This window comes from Oreochromis niloticus, linkage group LG20 (genome assembly GCF_001858045.2).
Source record: "Oreochromis niloticus isolate F11D_XX linkage group LG20, O_niloticus_UMD_NMBU, whole genome shotgun sequence".
Taxonomy (NCBI): Eukaryota; Metazoa; Chordata; class Actinopteri; order Cichliformes; family Cichlidae; genus Oreochromis; species Oreochromis niloticus.
Window position 1 is genome coordinate 17,341,539 of NC_031984.2, and position 16,234 is coordinate 17,357,772.

The 16,234-nt window shown below is 37.4% G+C and overlaps 1 long non-coding RNA gene across 1 annotated transcript; it reads right to left on the bottom strand.

Annotated features, from left to right (window-relative positions):
- Positions 1–562: 562 nt before the first annotated feature.
- LOC102081938 (deoxynucleoside triphosphate triphosphohydrolase SAMHD1) lies at positions 563–16,022 on the bottom strand. The gene is made up of 16 exons (XR_002057698.1): positions 15,852–16,022; positions 14,925–14,996; positions 9,447–9,607; positions 9,234–9,349; positions 8,719–8,792; positions 6,429–6,575; positions 6,240–6,343; positions 6,005–6,113; positions 5,826–5,917; positions 5,635–5,750; positions 4,596–4,729; positions 2,840–2,869; positions 2,693–2,758; positions 2,434–2,538; positions 2,213–2,341; positions 563–2,030 (listed from the first exon to the last, which is right to left on the bottom strand). It is a non-coding gene; the product is annotated as a deoxynucleoside triphosphate triphosphohydrolase SAMHD1 (long non-coding RNA).
- Between the last annotated feature and the right edge of the window lie 212 nt (positions 16,023–16,234).

A 16,234-nucleotide genomic window follows, 5' to 3' on the forward strand; every position in this document is an offset into this window, starting at 1 on the left:
CACAAAGTTACCTGTGCAGTACTCTGTACAGCTTACATCCTTTGAGAGAAATAATTTCAAGCATTGATATTTGTTGTCACTTGTATGTTGAACTAAAATCTTCTGATCTGGAATTCTTTCACACAGTTTTTTGCCAATAGTGTGTTATTTACCATAACGTAATTCAGAGTCTTTCATACAAGAGTAACCAGAGAGAATACTATATTTTTAAATATATAATTTTCTACAGCACTGAATGTAATATCATTATGTAAAGGTCCAGGGCCTCTGAGGATTATCTGAGTATTTCTAACATTAGACAAAGCAAAGGTCTCCAATGTTCATGAAGTGCTGGGTTTATTCATCTTCAGGGACGGGCCTACAGTAGAGGTCTGAAGACACAAGACTGTATTATTAATGGAAAAGAACAAATTACACTTCTATGAACCCTTCTGCTGCTGTTTTTATTTAAGGTTACATGTTAGCAGGCTGTGGAGTGCTCTGTCAGTTTAATTAAGTTCAACTTCATTGGCAAAACTGAAGTAATGGAAGCAATAACAAATGCACTGGACCACAAACAATATGCAGTTGGAATATTTATTGATTTTAAGAAAGCATTTAATACAGTTAATCACTCAATACTACTAAATAAACCACAGCTTTATGGCACAAGGGGAGTAGTACTGAGCTGGATCAAGAAGTATTTAGACAACAGTTTGTGAAGATGGGAGAATTTACATCTAGGTACATGGAAATTGCTTGTGGAGTCCCTCAAGGGTCATTATTGTACCCCAGTCTAGTTAATACATATTTATATTAATGACATGTTCAAAGTTTCTAAATGATCAAACTTAATATTATTTGCTGATGTTACTAATATATTTTTTCTGTGAATAATCATGAGGAACTTTTTAATGATGTAAATAATAAATTAAGACGGTTAAAAATTGGATGAATAGTAATAAATTATCACTAAATGTTAGTCAAACAAAAGCAATGATATTTGGTAACTATAAAGTCAATGATGGCACCCAAATACAGGTAGAAAATGAAAAATTGAAATAGTAAAGGAGACTCAATTCTTAGGATTGATACTTAATATCAGCTAGAAACCTCATATCAGACATGCACAAACAAAGTGTCCAAAAGCATCTCAATCATAAACAAAATTAAACAGGTTCTAGATTAGAATTTCCTCTGTCTACTTAATTGTTCTCTAATTCTTCCTCATTTAACTTATTGTATAGAGGTATGGGGAAATAATTAAAAATACACTAAATTCTCTTTTCGGAAATTACAGAAAAGGGCAGTTTCTACAATGAACAAACATGAGTATCTTCATAATACAAATTTATAATTTGTACAGTCAAAATGATTAAACCTTCATGACTTGGTTAATTACAATACCGCACATATAATGCTTAGACCTAGAAATAATTTATTGCCAGCCAAATTTCAAAATCTTTTCAACCAGAGAGATGCATGTGGTGAGAACTACTAGGAAAAGTTTTTGTGTGTCTGTGTGTGGGGTTAAATTGTGGAGTGGATTAGGGGCTAAGGACGAGCGATGTCCAAATATCCAGAAATTTAAATAAATGTTTAAAGATACGGTTTTCATGCAGTTCGGGGATGGGGGCAGCATTAAGTTATCATTGTTATACAGCATATTACATACACTCAATATATTTGTACCCATATGCTCGAAATAAATTATCAATCAATGGACCAGAAACCAGCGGTAATTAAAACTAAAGAGGAAACAGCAGAAAGATTCTGTTATCCTTCGGTAAATTTTCATGTAGAGATCTGTTATATAATAAATAATGATTTTTCACACAATGAGCAAATCATAACAGTAGCCTTTATCTAAACCATTCAGCCAAGTTGAGCTATATAGTCTGATTATAGTGAAATATAGTGTGATATATAGTTTAATCACCAAACTACTTTAGCTTGCTGATTTACCTGTTTTTAAATCTCTGAAGTAACACAAAAAATCTAATTTCTCAGTGTTTCACATCTTCATTTCATGGAGTTGCTCTGTCTCGATCCTGTAGATATATAAGGACACAGACAAGTTCATTAGTACAACCAAAAGGTCAAATGTGTTATGTGAACTCAAGGCTCTGACAGGATATGCAGGTTTAACAGCAGCTTTCTTGTTTATGTTCTCATCACATTGCTTGTAACATGGTAATGCCTGTCACTGCCACCCAACAGAATAAAGTGTTACCTCAGTTAGAAAGTCATTTTCGTGACACCAGCTTTGAAAGCAGAACTTAGCATCTCTCAGACTGGCTGAGTTCTTACAGTAAACTCTGAGGATCTTCTCAGCAAAGCACACTGGGAGAAGCTTGGACACCTGACAACAAGGACAGTAACATAAAAGCTGTTTTACAGAGACATCTACAGAAAGAACACACAGCTCATGCAAAGACATGCAGTAGTTCTGACCTGTTCTCTGGGAATCTTGAATGCTTCAGTAGGGTTAGCCTTAGTGTAGAAATATGTGGTATTGATGGGGTCCTTGTTTTTCATCCCATAGTCCAAAGTGACAACCTAAAAGAGGAGTGTGACAGACCAGCCTGTGTTTATGTTCACATGTACATTATGGCTCAGTGCAGGTTGGCAACACAATTTAACTAAAACAACAAAGCAAAAACCAAGATTTTAGGAAGATTTATTACTGAGTACAATTAGAATAAAAACTCACAGTAATTTCAAAGTTGTCCTTTCGAATGACTTTAACCAGTTCATTTTCCAAGCTGTCCTTCATCTTCTGACAGATGGAGAGAACGTGCTGTCATTGATATTATCATTGTTTTGCTAATCTCTTTTTATGATCACTTTTCACTCTTACTTTTATTTCCTCTTGGTCTTCTTTCTTGAGCTGAGAAAGGGAGAGAAGATTCACATGAACATTTGGAACATCTGCATTTCTCTCTTCTTTTTTTAGGGCACACACACACACACACACCAAAATGTGTGATGATTCAGTTTTTTCCAACATTGCAGCTTGGGCATGATTATTTTTTAGTTTCCATTAAAAAAATGCAATAAAAAGGTTGCCGTACTGCAAGTTAAACGGACTGAAATAGTTTCAAGCAAAATCAGCCACAAATAATTCATTTTAACTCTGTCTTGAATATTGAGTCAAATAACTATAACAGGCAGGAAAACAGCTATAGAGCAAGTGAAATCAGTATTATTTTGTTCACAATCATATATATATATATATATATATATATATATATCAGATATCTGTCTTTAAGTTAAAAAGAAACAACAAAGCTATTGATTTTCTTTATAACCATAATCTATGTCCACAGTGAAACAATATAAAAATCACCATAATGCAGATTGCCACCTGGGATCAAAAGCCTAACAGTTTTCATGGACACATTTGACCATGTGATAACAAAATTTAAAGGGGGATTTTAACAGTTCGGAAATTACATTTTCATACACTGGTCATAAAAATTAAAAGTGCACTTTGTAATCAGAGTATAACATAAAGTCAATCAATCTTCTAGGTATTGATATTCTGGTAAGTTGAGCAGGAGAGGTGGGGTTATTAATCTTTTTTTTTTTGGTGTTGAAATGAATGAAATTAAAAACAGGTGCACCAGAGGGGCAACAGTGACTAAACACTCAAAACAGGAATGGTTTTACTGATGGAGGCCAGTGATACTTCATCCTCGTCATCTCTGCTGACTGTGTCACTACTGGTATCCTGAGGCGATACCTGGATCCTACAGAGGCTGCACGGGTAGTCCAACTCCTCCAGGATGGCACACTGATATATGCCATTGCCAGATGGTTTTCTGTGCCTCCCAGCACAGTCTCAAGAGCAGAGGATTATCCATGGGAGTAACAGCAATAACTCTAGGAGAGTTTGATAGAAGGCATGGAAGGTCCTTAACCCATCAACAGGACCAGTATCTGCTCTTTTGTGCCACAAGGGGAAGGATGAGGGATGAGCAATGGCAGAGCTACAAAATGACCTCCAGCAGGCCACTAGTGTAAATGTCTGTGGCCAAACAATCAGAAACAGAGTTCATGAGTATGCCCTGATTTTGTCAGGCATCCATAGCATACAAGCATATAAGGGCCATACAAACTACTGAGGATCATTTTGAGTTTAAATTTCAGCAAAATTAAGAAGCCTCCCAGATATACATTTTTAAATACATACAGGCTGGAAATGTTTATTTCCATCAAGCAGTGTGCCATACTTTCCTTCCTAACATGTTACCCTGTCCATATGATAATAGATATCCAGCATGATCTTTTTCTCATTGAGATTTGATGTGTTCTCATTTCATTTTTATGAGGACTATATTTATTTATTTGTATTTATTCATTGTTCCATTGCTAGATATTTTAGGTTGCAAAACAAATAAACAAACAACCATGTTTGTCAGATATGTAAGTATCCTTTTTTTTCGGACCATAATGCGCACTGTCGATGAACAGGTCTGAATTCATACATAAGGCGCACCGGATTATAATGTGCACTGGTGATTTTTGAAAAGAATTAAAGGATTTTAAGTGCGCCTTATAGTCCGAAAAATACTATATGACTAATACAGGCACCTAAAAACATCAGTGCACACCTTGATTTCACCCACAAACTGGTACAGGTCTCGAGACGTGATCCTCTCAAGAATCTCCCTGGCTTCCTCCAGAGGAGGAGGAGTGGGTTCATTTGAAGAAGAACAAGGGTGGAGTATTTTTTCAATCACTTGATCTGGAGAGTAAACAGAAATAAAGTGAAAGATAGGTCCATTCAAACAAACCAAAGAAACATTCAGTTCATCAGTGGTGTCTTACAAAGAAATTTACACACATTTTTAAGACACAAAAAGCAAATTGATTAGCATTAGTAAACAAAGTAGGTGAGCAAAAAAACTAAGTAACACATTAGTAACACTTTTACTATAAACTAGTAGAGTACTGCTCCTTAGCAGACTGCAGTATTTTAAATACATTTACAGTTAAGTTACTTCAGCAGTGTCAGTCAAAATGAAAGTTGTTATGCAGTATGTGTAAAGGTATTTTTAGTTGAATGACTTACTTGACTGAAAAGAGCACTTAAAATAGAGAAAAATCATAATTATTGAAGTGAAAATAAAAGCAAAGTGAGAAAGCACGATACCACCACATAATGACCACATTTTAATTACACAACATAATTGTTTTTCTTTCTTATTATTTAATATTTCAACCTTTTCTCTACGGATTTGGCTTCAAAGTATTTTATATGTAAAAAAAAAAGATTATTTTAAATAAATGTTCTAAATAAATATATAAAAATAACTGAATATGAAAAAGAATAAAACAAAATATTAATGTCTTTTTAATTATTTCCATATTTCCATATCCTTTTATGGATTTATTGTGTTTCATGCCACTTCTGTCACTCCATAAAGTTTAAATCTTTTTTTCACTGACCTACAGATTATAGATTATAATCTGGAAAGTTTCTATTTCATAAACCATAATCCTGTTCCATACACTAAATACTGAAAATACTAACAAACATTCAGGAAGTAGAATTATTTCAAAGTAAGACAAAAAATGTTGACAGCAAATATATGTATAGACATTTTAGTATTTTTTAAAAGGAAATATGTAGAGCACGTTTTCCACCACCTGTCAGCTTTGTGTAGGCTTCCATGTCAGTTTTAGCTTTGGAGAGACAGAGCGTTGTCCCTCCTGAACCTTTAGTCAGGATGTGATGATCTGCTTTCAAGAGGGCGTCTTTGATCCTGGATACAAAAGACCCAGTATATGACTTTATGGGAACTGTTGTATTACAATAGGATTATACAGTTGGTACTCACATAATTTCTACACTCTTGGTTACTCTGTGCTGGTAGGCTCTTCTGTGGAGAGAGTTCCTTGTGTGGAACATGTCATACAGGTTTGCCACTTCCTGTTGAGACCATCGCCTATAGTTTAGTCACAGCCAATCAGATAATGAATTACTCATTAAAACCTGATAAAAAGCAGGGATCAACACCTTGTCTCTAGAGCAAATGTGCTTCCGCCCATTCACATCACACACCCTGGCAAACATGATGAAGCGTTGATGGTCAAAGTTGTTCCGGATGCCCAGGTGGTGGCAGTCCCTGAGATAGGAGTGAGGAAATGCATCAATTTAAATACATTTATTATGGTAAACGTTATAAAACACCCTTAAGATTTGCTGTATATAGAAATACAGAGTTTTATAAAATGTCATCAACAAGTCCCACCTGGCAAAGTAGTCGAACTTGTCCACATCAATCCCATTTTGCGTGTTTGACACAATTTCATAGAGAAAGGATTTATTCTCATGTCTCTCACCTTCACGCAGCCACTGTGGAGACGACATCAGAATTGACCTTCATGACAGACACAATAACCAATGGTTTCATAATATTCAGACAGTAACTGACCAGTACCTCAGTGTCACCACTCTTTAGAGGTTTAATCATGTCCTTGATAAATGTCAGGTCAGGTGGAAGTATCAGTCCATATCGCTCCATCTCTTGTGCCAGACTATTCGCTTTCACCAGGTGATCAAACATCTCTAAAGAGGCATCCTCATGCTGCAAGAGATACATTATTACTGACATAACATTATGACCACTGACAGATGAAGTAAATAACAGAGGCCAACAACATCTATTTCCAATCCATCTGTTATAGCAAACTAGCATCATACAATCAATTTCAATGGATTTGCCTTTTATTGTGAAAAAGGACCCCAAGTACAGACTTAACATGGTATTTAAAGCATACTATTTATTGAGTGGCAGCTCAAACAATCCAAAAGAAAATAAGTCTGAGAGGGTGACATGGGAAAACATAAGGAAACAGAACAAGTTGAAAACACTTGGGAAGGAAAAACTGAGACTAAAACTTACTACAAATATAAGGAGGAGAAATAACAGGAGCTAAGGGAGGCTAGGTACACTCAAGGACAGTAAGCACTGACAAAAGCCAAAAGACTGACTGAGTTGATAATATGAATTACACACCGAGAGAGGGAATAAATAGTTGCAAAACATCAGAGAAATTACACTAGGGGAAGCTAAACTCAAAACTAGACACACAAGACAGAGGCTACCAAAATAAAAAGGGAAAAAACCTAAAGCAGCGATGGAGTATTACAATCAAGGCACGAGAAATACAGGGGATAGCATAAATTAAAACAGAGGCTATAAGCAAAATATGCAATACTAAGCTAGATAGCAAAACTAAAGCTAAGAATACCCTCAGGATGTAAATAAAGAAACAAACTATGAATATCTGCTATTTGTAAAAATAGAAAACTCAAAAACATAGCCAGAAATTGGAACTAATAACTCATGCCCAAAATACAAAAAAACAAAAAACAAAAAAACAACAACAGTCCTGGCCTCCAGAGTTAAATGGCCTAAACCCAATCAAGATGGCTTGAGATGAGATGGACCGCAGAGTGAAGGCAAACAAGTGCTCAGCATCTCTGGGAACTTCTTCAAGACTGTTGGAAAAACATTTCAGGTGACGACGTCATGAAGCTCACCGAGAGAAAGCCAAGAGTGTGGAAAGCAGTAATCAAAGCAAAGGGTGGCTATTTTGAAGAATCTAAAATATCAAACATGTTTTGAGTTTTTTCACACTTTTTTGTTTACTACATAATTCCATAGTTTTGATGCCTTCAGTGAGAATCTACAATGTAAATAGTCATGAAAATAAAGAAAATCAATTCGGTTCAATTCAGTTTGCATTAAATTGAACTGCATGGCAGTTGCAGACTTGCAGAATGATTTGAGCTTCCCACATCAATCATAATATAAAAGTGAAGAACTATACATATACACGTATGTATACGTATGTATACATATGTACGTATACATACATATACATATATACATATACACACATATATATATACATATACATATATACATACATATACACACATACATATATACATACATATACACACATATACACACATACATATACACATACATATACACACATACATATACACATATATATACATATACACACATACATATATATATACATATATACATATACACACACATATATATATATACACACACATATATATATATACATACACATACATATACATATATCTCATAATAGACAGTGCTTATATTTAGTTTACTATTTGACCAATTCTTTGACCAATTCTGTCAAGCTAGAGAGACTCACTTAAGCAGCAAAGCTACTTAGATCAGCTTGCTGTTAAAGGTACTGTAGAAAGACAAATTGTTAGGACTCTTAATTTAATTACCATTTTGTTGTCAGCCCACAGAAAACATTTCCACACTGAGTACAGTAACTACAGGCTTAACTCCCCATTCTAGTCTTGGTGATATGTAAAGATAGCCATCAATTAAAACAAACTAAAGTAAAGCAATCACTCTCCTTTCATCGCAGTGTTTTGTCAGAAAGGTTCTCTCATGCTGGTCTGTTGCTGCCATCTTGTGGCCACAGTTCACTATTGCTTTAGAAGAGGAGTCATTTGTGCTTGATTACAAAGCCACTGAACTCTGGATGGATTAATCTGCATGGGTTAGGTATTCTCATGGGCATGTCTGTGTCCTGTTAAGAAAATGCTGGAGTTTATCAAGCCTACAAGCCAGCAGCGGTCTCTGGCTGTTTGCATATGCACATTGTGGATAAACCTCTATTGTCTCACACTAAAAATTATTTATTTTCTTCCCCTACCTTCCAGTCTTTAGTTAGTGGGTCCGCTTCAGGATTGAACATACCATCAAACAGATGAGAGAAGGGCCCATGTCCTTCATGGAGAAATATAAAATAGCCAAATGGTAGTATGTGAATATATGCTCCTTTACTCTATTACATGTTTGTATTCCTTTCCACTTTAGAATTAAATAATATATCGGTCATTATGTGTTTTCAAAATCTCGATCAGTAGATTTTGTTTTACTGACAGTTGTGAATTAATAAATGTACTTTTTATGTGTTAAGTGAGTGCCACTTTATGAATGTCTTCCAGACAAGACTCTTAAATTAAAGTGTACTTCATTGTTTTATATCTAACACTGAAATCTCAGAGAATATGTTTTATTTGACGAGTAGAAGTATGACTTGTAATTGTATATTGTAAATTACCAAATAAACATGTTTTACTATAGTTTTACTTTCATGTTCATACTTAAACATACCCATCAATAAAAGCCTAGCATATGGCATGGTGAAAGACGGGCATCACTTACCCAGGTCATGGCAGAGGCCTGCAATTTGCACACAGAGGACATCTCGATCACTGATGTTAAGTTCTGGCTGCTTCACCTTGAGGGCTTTAGCAAGCTCTCCTGCTAAGTATCCCACCCTGTATAGTACACAGACACAAACACGGAAAGACAGAATTCACCAAGCAACACACTGAAAAAACTTATAATGGTGTGTCTGCAAACCTGCTGACATACCCAATAGAGTGTTCAAAGCGGTTGTGGGATGCTCCTGGAAAAACAAAATAACCGCCCCCAAGCTGCTTGATATTTCGTAGTCTCTGAAACTGAGGGGTGTCTATGATCTTGACAAGAAGTGGAGGTAACTCGATGTGGCCATGGATGGGATCATTAAACACCTGTGTGAGGAAAGGCAAACAAAAAGTTTGACAAAATGTGTGTAATTCTTATCCAAAGAAACTTCTTGTTTTTTCATATACTGATAACATGCTCAAAATCAGTAAAACCGTAAAGTAAAAAAGTAAAAAAAAAAAAGAAAGAAGAAGAAGCTAAACATGGATGGCTTAATAACACCTGTATCTGATTGCTAAACCTGGTAAAACACAGTAAAAGCAAACGGGATCATTATCTGGAGGTTGGCCCTTAGCCACTGGACCACCCCTCCTGTGAATCCAATACCTGCAGGAGGGGCGATAGGGGTCAGGTGGCAGTCAAACACAGAGGCCTTGGGGGGATGATCGATGGTTGCTGAAATGTCACCTTTCTGAGAAAGGAGTCTGAGCTTGTGCCTGAGCTTGAGAAATACTTGCTAGAGAAAGTCACCGCACAGCTTGGGTTCTGGAACCAGTCTTTTGGAAAACATTTGGACTCTGTTTCAATCTGAAGTCGCCCATTGGGAGAGGCAGTGAACAGGGATGGATAAACTTGTATTACCCTAATTTGGCTATTCCATGTTGTGGTTTTCCCAGCGGATATTCCTGTGCCTTTGGCTCTGGAAATGGGTACAGATTGTTGTCTGCTCTAACACACCTAAGGACATTTCAGAATACCTGACCTTCTTGGGGTTCTTGAGCATAATGCACAAAGATGCTCCATCTAGCGACCCCATCGTCCTACTGGGGGACTTCAGTGTCACATGGGCAATAACAGTGTCACCTGAAGGGGTGTGATTTTAGAAATGGCCTGCCTGGCTTGAACCCTAATGGCATTGTGGTAGTAATCCTTGAACCAAATGGTGCAGGTGAAGGGAGCTGTCAAACTGAAGGAGCAGTCATATCAGGCAGTAGCTAAAGGTAAAGCCCGGGTGTGGGAGGATTCTGGCAAATCGTTAGATCACTCAGGAGAGGGAAACAGCTTCCTCTTCACATTGTACATTAGGGTGGTGAAATGAATTTTTCAAGGATCGTGAATACATATGAAACGCCTTCTGTAGTTGAAGCAGAGCCCAGGGAAAAGAGTGATGATTTGCATTGATTTTCCCTGAGGTAGTTAAAGAGGTCTTTGGTCGCTGAGATTCACCCTGAGTTTTTCACAGCTCTGGATGTTGTTGTGCTGTCATAGTAAACACGCCTCTGCAATATTATGTAGAAGTCAGGAATAGTGCTTCTGGATTAGGGGGAGGGGAGGTCAGTGTTGCTAGCTATCCAATCCCTGTACAATTGTTGCCAGAGTTTTGGATGATAAGTCAAACTCTCCATTTGTCACTGATTCTGCTCACAATTTATTTGGACAGAATTTGCAGGTGCAGCGAAGGGGCGGAGGATGTCTGGTTCGGTGGCCTCGACATCTTGTCTGTGATTTTTGTGGCTTTATCAAACGGTGACATCCAGCTCACACTGGGGCAGTTTGTGGCTCAGTATGAAGCAGCTGGGATGAGAATCAGCACCTCAGAGTCTGAGGTTATGGTTCAGTTGCAAAACAGTGCCCATTCCTGGTCAGGAACAAGTTCAAGTGGAGGAGTTTATGTATCTTGGGATCTTGTTCATGAGTGAAGGGAGAGGGCAGTGCAATACTGACAGATGGCTTGGTACAACATCAGCAGTGATGCGGACTCTGTACTGGTCTGTTGTGGGAATAAAAGAACTGAGTGTGAAAGCAGTCGTTAGTACTACACCGGTCGATCTGCATTCCTACCCTCACCTATGGTCATGAGCTCTGGGTAGTGATCCCTAACACCCCCCCCCCCTCCTTTTTCCTCAGTAAGTCCCCGTTAATCGTATCCCATTTAGGGTAAACTGGTTCCTTAATATATATGTATATAGAAATATTTTTGTCTCTCACAGAGATCATTTCAATGTCTTTTATTCTGGCCCCTAACCCCGGACTAATTTGCCTTTGGAGACCCACCCTGCAACAAGAATCCCCCTGGAATCACTGAATCCAGCCCCTGGGTCTAAAGCAAACAGTGCAATCAGTCTGCTGTTTATTTCTTTTTTAGCAAATAAATCACATGCAAAAATTGTTGAGGGAGGTTGTGAGAGGGCCTGTAGCCATACCTACTCAAAAGCTGTACATACACAGCATATATAATTTTTTATGATGTGTGCTAAAATGTGCAAATTCTTGCTAAATGTGAAGACTTTGTGTATTGTTGTAACATTGTGCTGAAATGGCACCTTTTTTTTTCTATAATTCTGTTAACTATGACTTTCTAGTGACTGATTGTTTACAGCTGACCTCTGATTTTTTTTCATAATAAAGCTGAAAAACAATGTTTTGTTCACTGCAGAAAACATGGAATAAATATGTATTGTTTTTTAAACTTTTATATAATTTTCAATATAATTTTTGAAATTACCAAACTAAATCACTCACAAAGTAAAGGTGCAGTCAATATTAACTGTGATAACTGCCTTTTAAAACCCTAATGTCGTGAAATATGATACTTTGTAAGTGTGAAGAATGTGTTAATTACCTTGGCCATGGCAAGGAACATGACTATGCACGAAAAGGATGTCTCTGTTACTGATGTAAATTCTGACTGCTGTGCACTTCAAGCTCTCCTACTCATATTAAGACGCATTTGCTGTTCGCGCTCCTCCCCTGTGGTTTCTGTCTTTCTGTTTGTGTATGGTAACCATGGGTGTGGTGCTCACTTCCTACTGCAGTGCAGTACCTCTGCATAGGATTTAGTGAGCTGTATTTTCAGAAATAAAATATTGCTTTCATAATAGTTGTGTATTTGTTAGCTTAGAACAAGCCCTCCATGTCTACACAGGGAGTGGATCCAGTTACATTAAACCATACACATTGGACCATATTTCTTCTGTAACCCAGTGGGACAGACCTAATACCAGCAATAAGAAAAGGTCTGTTTTTACATTTAAGTTGCAGTCAGTGTAGGTTCTGCCACACAGTTGGTGGGTATTTAGTTTCCTACTCACTGCTCCTTTAAGTCTTAAGCCTATCAACCTCTCCCTCTGCACCCATGCTTCCTCTCCAGTCTTCTAAACCTGCTCAGTCATCAGACTCTCTTACCATTTACCACCAAAAACAGATCACTCACAGAACTTTCCCCTAGCATTGGTGTACATTTGTGATTGTGACATTGTGCTAATTGAACTACTAAGTAAATCTGATGCTTCAAATGAAGTAGGGATGACTTATAAATTCAGTCTTTTTCAGATCGTCTGTGTTTCCTCCATCAAGTTCCATGTATGTCAAGATTCAGTTCAGCTCAGGTTCATCTTCCATGTTCTTGTTTTTCATACTTTCTTGCTCGTTCCTGGCCTGAATCATGTTAATGTCTGGTTCATAGTTATCATAGTTAATTATAGTAACCACAGTTTAGTTTCCCTAGTTTAGGTTTGCCTTTTGCTTTATTTTTGTGTTCATGTTAATCAGTTTGAATAAACGGCTCGCTTTTTGTTTGAAACTCAGTTCTGTCTCCTTCAGTGTCTGTACTTAGGTCCTCCTTCTCTCCCAACACACAGTCAGCTTCCGCCTGGCTGTGACAGTTACGCTGGAGTATCTAATGGATAATAGGTATTGATCTAAATAACTGGACTTGAAAAACTTGAGGTTATTTTGTAATACTGTACTACACTGCTAACTAAATAGGCAGCTCATTCTCTTTCTCTTGACAAAGCTTCCTTTAAAGACAGGAAAACCTGACTTTCTTTCAAGTTTTGGGGTCAACTTGAAAGAAAGGAAGTGAGAAAGGCTGATGTGAGATGTAAAAGAGATTAGAGGTCATCTTAAGTTTTATTTGGATTCAAATTTTAATATAATATTTGGGATTGTCATATACTAGTTTAATTTCCTAAATGTTGCAAATAACAAACAAAAACAGTAGAATTTCAAGCATAGTTTTAAAGATAAAAGAAATTTTATGAAAGCTTGACCTGGAAGGAGAGGTCAGAGGTTAAATGTGACATGATATTTTAACAGAAACTATAGACTAAGATCAAGAAAGCAGGGAGAGAAGTTCTTAAACTATCTGAGCTGCAGAAAGGTGTGATGAAGAAAAGGATGGCAAAGAGGTACAGCAGGCTGTCCAAGCCTGAGGCGTTGGAAACTGCCTAGAAAAGTCTCAAAGCCTTTGCTAGCCACTTGAAGAGGTATACCAGAGCGATAGAAGCCAGGAGAATAAAGCAGATGTTTTTCACTGAATGATCCAAGGTGTACACTCAGTAGAAGGGGAACACTATGGGAACTGCCCCACCAAGGCTTGCAATACTGAAAAAGCATATGGGAAAAGGAGGAAACACATACAGTAACAACAATGCCCAGTAGATCTAAGAGCAGCAACCTCAGTGAAAAGGCTCCGGTAACCATCACTGTGGCAAACATCCAAGAGTTTCCAGTATAAAGAGCTGGACAGCATCAGGCCCTGACCCTGATCACGCCTACTGGCTAAAGAAGTTTACCGCACATCACGAGCGCCTGGCAACAACACAACACCAGAGACCTTTGTACTTCTTACTGTCAGTAACTCTTGTACATCTTTGATTTGGATACAGAATCATTTTCATTTGTTCACTGTGGGCACTATGACTTAAAGATGGTAGTGACACATCTGTTTATCCATGTTAAACAAAAGCCGTGTGTATGTGTGCGTCTGTGTTTCCTGCTCATTTGTTGCCTCTAGGACTGTAAAAATGATGCAGCTTTTTTAAATCAGCCTTTAAATTATAACAAAACCAAAAACAGCAATGATTACCTTTTGTAACCCACCCACTTAAAATAAAATTTATTTAACTGTAACTAGACAGATATTTTGTTTGGGAGAAAAAAACCTTTTTACAGAATGTCTTTTATTATCTTATTTTCCTCTTAAACAGAGTATTTGTTTATCAATAACTTGTTAGACATGAGACCAATCATTTTTACGCATAGTTTACATACTAGAGTTGCCATTTAAAACCCAATATAGATATTAAATAATATAATATAAAATAATATAAAGTTAATTACCTTGGCCATGGCAATCGAAGTTCAGTCTGTACTAAAAGGATGTCTCTGTTAGTGATGCCAACTTCTGGCTGCGATGTACTCCGAGCTCTCCTCCGTTTATCAGTGTTTATATAGTGTACCTTATCAGGGCCGTGCAGAGATGTTTAAAGGGGGGGGTTGCTCAAAATTAAAAAGGGGCACATAGAACCAGGCTGAATAACAACAACCCATATTCATCAAGAATATAATATGGAATCACATCATATTATATCACTGTTATCAGGTGGGGACATTGCAAAGGAAACATAGCCTATGTTTTACCTGATGGGGTATAATGTTGCTGCTGCTCCTGCTGCTGAGGGTGCTGGAGGGCAGGGCTGTGTTGATCTGAGACTGTAGACATTAAAAAATCCATAGAAGAGATGGTAGCTGATTAAACAAGTGTTATGAGATGATAATACACCTAATCCAGAATAAAGTAATGATAGAAAATGTTATAGAACCAAAACATTGTAATTGTGTTTATTATTATTTTTATACTTGAATACCTCTGCAATGCAATGACTGGTACATGTCTCTTATTACCTGTGCCCTTTTTAATCCAGCTGGTGAGGGATCCACTACCTTTAGCAACGTCAAATAGCTCCTTCTGTCACTCTTTCCTCCTCATGTCCTTACAGGGCCTTTCTGGACAATGTCATATGTAATGTAATATATTTTAAAAACTCTATACACATGGCCACAAGTTTGCATCATGATGCTGATCCAGAATCCTCCTCTTATTATTTATTCTTACTGCTATAATAGTAAAGTAATGAGAACCAAAAAAAGTATAAATAAAAAATAATGTATTTATGATTATTCAATTTTTTTATATCATGATTATAATAATCCATAATTATGTGGATATGCATATCTGATATGCATATCAGATAGTTTGTAGTGAAATATAAGGCCACCAGAAAGGCAGGGAAAAGCCATGTAACTTACTTAACACTAAATATGTTCGCTAAAACGCTGTTCAGAGCTACAGACCCATGACACCCTTACCCAGTTAGCTAGCAGCTATGACCAGGACTACTTGTGAATTTAATAAAAGGACAGGTAATGTTGGTTGCGCTGTTGCACACGCAACACGTTCATTTGTTTTAATTCCTCAGTTGCCACAGAACAACTTACCAACGTGTACATAATAAGCTAACACTCCTGCGTGCTACAGACTACTGTGTATGCTGTACACCTACTTACTGGTGTCCTCTGCATCAGTCTGCGTCTACCAATTAATTCGTGCTTCTCCTGAAGCGCCACCGCCCTAGCAGCTTCACTCTGCTCCCAAGAAGCAAAGAACGCGCGTGCTCTTTGCGAGCTCGTTCCCGGCTCGTAACCAGCGCGCTCTGCCGTCAAGGGCGAGCATTGGTTAATGGTAGCCACGTGACTGATGTGAGCCAGAACCTTTTATTTAGCAAAAATTGTGATTAATAGTTAAATGTTATTGAGGGGCATAGGCAGGACTCCACACACGCACACACAAAATAATAATAATAATAATTTTTAAAAAATGCCTCAAGAAAAGGGCACTTGGGCACCCTTCAGGAAATGGGGCAGGTGCTCAAGCCGCTTCCGCCACCCTT